This window comes from Chinchilla lanigera, unplaced genomic scaffold, assembly GCF_000276665.1.
Source record: "Chinchilla lanigera isolate Chin_1 unplaced genomic scaffold, ChiLan1.0 scaffold00010, whole genome shotgun sequence".
In the NCBI taxonomy this organism is placed as follows: domain Eukaryota; kingdom Metazoa; phylum Chordata; class Mammalia; order Rodentia; family Chinchillidae; genus Chinchilla; species Chinchilla lanigera.
This window is the reverse complement of record NW_004955411.1, coordinates 7,277,782-7,282,698: the sequence shown is the minus strand read 5'-3', so window position 1 is coordinate 7,282,698 and position 4,917 is coordinate 7,277,782.

Sequence of the window (4,917 nt, the reverse complement as noted above, 5' to 3'; positions counted from 1 at the left end):
GGTGCAGGGGAGGTGCAAGGGCAGGTACCGGTGCAGTTGCAGTGGAAGCCTTCAGGGGGAGCCGGTTTCCACCCACACCCTCCTCCTGGGGGTGTGGTGAGGGTAAAAAGACAGGCGCGCCAGGGCCTGGCATACATTCTAAGTAAATAGGTTCACTGTAACTCTCACTTTGTTCTTACCGGTTCTTCTCTACCAGAAGAACATACACATGTCCTCCCTACTTGGGTGCAGAGGAGTGTTCCCAGAATCAAATTTGCCAATACTTTCACAAGCGCTGGGTAAACTGAGGCAGCCGGGACGCGGACCTGGGAAACCTGGCGAGATGGAAGAGAGAGCGCCACCTCCTTCCGAACGCAAACGCAAACGTTTCTTGGTGAAAGGGCAAATTTCCCGCAGGAGACAGGCCTTCTCGGGGAAGACTGCCTTCCTGCCTAAAAGAGCACAGCCTGCCGGGAGGCCCCAGGGCACCCGCCTCGGGGGTCCCCGCCTGCTGCCCGAGTGATCGCCCTCCCCCTCCCCCTCTCTTCCCCCGCCCCCTCCCCGGAGCCGGGCTCGGTGCGCGCTGCGTTCCAAGGCTGGAGCTTAGCGAGGCCGGCGCGGGAGGACACGAAGTCGACCAAGTCCAAGGGCTTCGGCGCCAAGTTTCACTGTTATCAAAGACAGGACTTCAGATGAGAGGACTTCCCGTTTAATTTTCGACTAATACGTTCGCAAGGTTTTTTAATTGCTTGCAAATGCACTTCCTCTGTACGATTATGGAATCCGTGTTGCCTGTGGGCTGCGAGGCTAAAGCAGAATACAGATCCCTGTTAGGCTTTTGACAAACAGCCCAGAGGGCGGGGTGGGGTCGTAAAGGAGGAGGTTTGTGGGGAAAACATTGGAAAGAAAGAAAAAGAGGTTTAAAAAAATCAATGACAACTCTTAAGCTGAAGTGACTGGAGAGTCTGTCAGAAATGTTAATTTCTCCTAACCATCCTAACGCTGTTTTAAAAACTGGCTGTCCTTTCTCATTTGCAAATGTGGTACTTGTTAGATGAAGTGGCCCTTCTGTTGTTGAAGGTAGGGTGAAAATGGGCAGGAGTAGGGGGCGAGGAAGGAAAGCCAAGGGAGGGCTTGTGGAAAGACCCAGAGTCAGTACTGGCCAGAAAGAAGAGCAAGCGACTTCCTGCTAGGGGCCAGGGTAGGGCTAGGGAGCTGGGGGAGCTGGTTTGCAGGTAAGAATGCACACGTTGTCGTGTTCTTTCTCTCCAGAGCCAGAGTCCACGAAACTGGGTCAAGTTTTAGAACACTTGCTCCTGTCCAAGATTACCTTGGCTGTGTGGAAGCCCCCTGCACCTCCCCCTGCACCTCCCCCTGCACCTCCTCTTGCACCACCTCCTCCACCTCCTCCTGCACCTAGTTCTGCACTTCCAATTCCTACTCTTCTATCTGCTCCTTGTTGATGAGGAAAAATGAAGTGCGGCCCTTGCTGGACTCCATGACGCACACTTGAAATTCCAGCACTCCAGAGGATGAAGCAGGAGGCTTTCCAGGAATTCAAGACCAGCATGGGCTACAAAAGCAAGTTCAAGGTCAGCCTGCACTACATAGTGAGACCCTGTCTCAAAAAAAAAACAATAAACCAGGGATTAGTATACTGCTCAGGTATCCCAACACTTTTGTCTTTTCATCCCCTGAAGGAATTCTCCTCACCCACCTACTTCAGCTGTGATTGGGAAAGGTTAAAAGGTTTGCAGAATTATATCTCTGAGAATCCCTAGACCAGAAGAAGTTCCAGGCCATGGAAATCCTCAGTGACTGAAGAGGTTCCTCTTCAGTGGGCTCTTGGAGACCCAAATCAGACTCCTTGGGAGAGAACGTAGGTGGAGACACTCAGAGGGCTGAAGCTTCTCAGAGGTACGAAAGGGCTGGAGGGCGGGAGGAGCAAGAGCAGTCCTCTGTAAGCTGCACATCTCCTACCTGCGCCACATTCCCTGAAGACACCCTCGCCACGTTCACCCAGCACAACGAGTGGAAAGGAAGGGCTGAGAGCAGTAAGGAATCACACGCCTGTGCAGATCTGTGGCACACCTGTTCGGATCTGCACTTCTCCGTCTGCTTTGGAGCTGAACATTACCCTGTGGGACTGTATGGTGCTCTATAGCGTCCTCAGTGCTTTGCTGTGTCCCCTTGACCCTGTACTTTTTTGAGGCCAGGGCCTTTGTGACCGCGGAAATGATCTCCTGTTGTGTCAGAGTCATGGACCTGCAGGGCACCTAGAGCAGAACATACTGAATGGCACTGTTAGACGGTGTACATAGTGTACACAATGCATGGGGAAGGCAGAAGTTTAATGGACGCAATCTCATCTCTACCTTCAACTAAAAACGAAGGAAGAAAGAAAGCAAATAAGAAAAGGAGGGATGGACTAGAAGAAAGGAAAGGACAAAGGAAGAATGGGGGAAGGAAGGAGAAAGATACTCCGATTGAGGCGTGTGTGCAAATACACCCCATGAAATATTTCTGGCAGAAATGCACACATAGTTACAATCATTATTTCACTTAGAATGACATGGGCAATTTTGTGAGATCGACTTATTCAGGCAACAAGAAAACAAATATAATCAACTTGCAGGAACAGAGGCAACTCTAAGAAGAAGTGTATTTTTATTAAAGCTAGAGATAAACACATGGTGGCTGGTAATTTTTAACTCATCTCAAACATGAAGTGGATGTTCCTTTCAATAAAGATTTTTCTAGGTTGGACCAAAACCACTGACTTGCATAGCACCAACCTATAAGTTCAGGAAAGGGACCTACAACTTCCCAAAGCTCTCTTCCAGCCCTAGATTCTAACGAAGACATTAATGATATGCATAAGAATTTCTTAACAGATTCCTAAAGTGAATTTGGTAGGGTGATCCCTCCTAGAGTGTGGAGTATGGAACCGGAAGGAAGAAAAAGCACACCAGGTGTAGAGGGAGACTGTCTCAGACTTCTTTTTTTTTTTTTTTGGTTTTTCTCCGTACCGGGAACCGAACTCACGACCTTGCGCTTGCAAGGCAGGCGCTTTGCCGCTGAGCTAAATCCCCAGCCCCATGTCTCAGACTTCTGTCTGTGGCATATTTGACAGGGCAGCTACTGGCCTGGGCTCCAGCTGAAGCCAGAATGCATGTCCCCAGTTTCCCACCAAAGGGGGCCGAGGTGACCATCATCCTATGTCCAGTACTCAGTGGCCAGCTAATTCAATTAGGCCACCCCTTGGAGAACATGTGGTCAATCCCTCTCCAGGAAAGGGAGAAAACAGAAAGAGGAATTAAATTTGCTGAAGAGCCCAGTCTTTTAGCGAAGCAAGATGGCACTTATTAATTGCTCAAGACTATTAATTGGGTGGGAGGGGGGAAGGGGGAACTGTCTGACGGGAACAAATCTGATGCATGTACATCTCTCTCACACACACACAAGGCTCCAAATACAACGTACACCTGCCTCAATGAATTTCTTTACAAAAGGGGTGCACTGTGCAACCCCAGAGCAGATGGAAGGGAATGCTGACCGGTGTGTACATATGGCACTGATGATTTCCCTAACTTTTCTTTCAGTGAGAACAGCTTTTTTTTTTTTAAGTTGAGATGAGGTAGGAGGGAGCAGTTGGCCAAGTGAAGTCTCCCCGGGCTCCAGAATGCTGGTGTGGGGAGTCTGTGTGGAGAAAGGAGAGGTACTTTCCAAAGGAGAGAGGGTCCAAAACTAGAAGGGGTGCACTTTATCCTTCCTGTGGGTCACCAATACAAATAAAGGACTTTTTTATTCTCTGTGGTCTTTAGTGTTCTCCAAGTCCCGAGGTATTTAAAAAAAAATCACAACAAATGAAACACGAATGCCCTTTGCCTTGGTAGCTAAACGTCACTCGGGAAGGGGGGATGGGCACAGAAAATAGAGTGGGGAGGTACAGTTGCTAGTAATTCAGTAATGTCCTCAAGGATTCAGGTGGAGAGGCAACTAGAGGTCATTCCGTGGGATGTTCTAGGCTCTGGGCCAGAGCTCATTACTGAGAGTATCTTAAGGCTACGTCTTCTGAGTGCAGGGTTCCATGTGGCTCTCCTCCCGGATCATCTCATCAGCTGGGACAGCAAAGGAAGCAGCCTCCTGGTCCTGAGCCTCCTGGTTGTTCCCAGGGGAGAGGATTTTGTGTCTGTTATTCAGACCTAAGCTGAGAGGAGAAGGTCCCTTCACCTTAAATGAAGATATACGACAGTAGCGGACTGGGGGAGGAAGTTGCTGCTTGTCAGAGGAGGTGCCATCATTTTCTGTTTGAGCTCAGACTCCCTGGTATGCCGATATTAGCCACCAGGGAAAGTAAGTCTGGCCATTCACAACCTAATGTGTGGGCTCTACATATTCTTCTGGGGAGCAGAGTTGAATTTTCTCCAGGTAGGATTTCTGGGCTAAGGTTGTAGAGGCACACCCCGGCTTCCAAGGATGCCGAGGTAGTTTATGCCCTCTGCGGGTAAGCTACGAAGGCCTGACTGCGAACTAGCAAACAAAGACTAGCAGACAAGCATGTTGGGGTTCAGCCCTTAGTGCCAACTAGCTCTCATCTTCCCCCTCTTATTTAGAGAGGGGTTGGACATTATTTCATCTTCACTGATTTCTCAGTCTTCTGCCTTCATTAGACTTAAATATGGAATTTTAAGAATTAGAAGTTGGGGGGCTGGTGCACCCTGAAATAAGGAGCAAGACTTGGCTACTGACCCTTGTGCAGGGCTGGAGCATCTTGGATCTCCATTTCAGACAATGCATTTCAATTCTTGTCGTGTGCCTTTGTCCATTTGTATAAAGCAAAGAGCGCTGAGTGACAGCCCCAGTTAGCCTGAAGGAGCAGATCCTAATAAACCCTCCAAACCCGGACCTAAAAAAAAAAAGAAAAGAAAACCACAT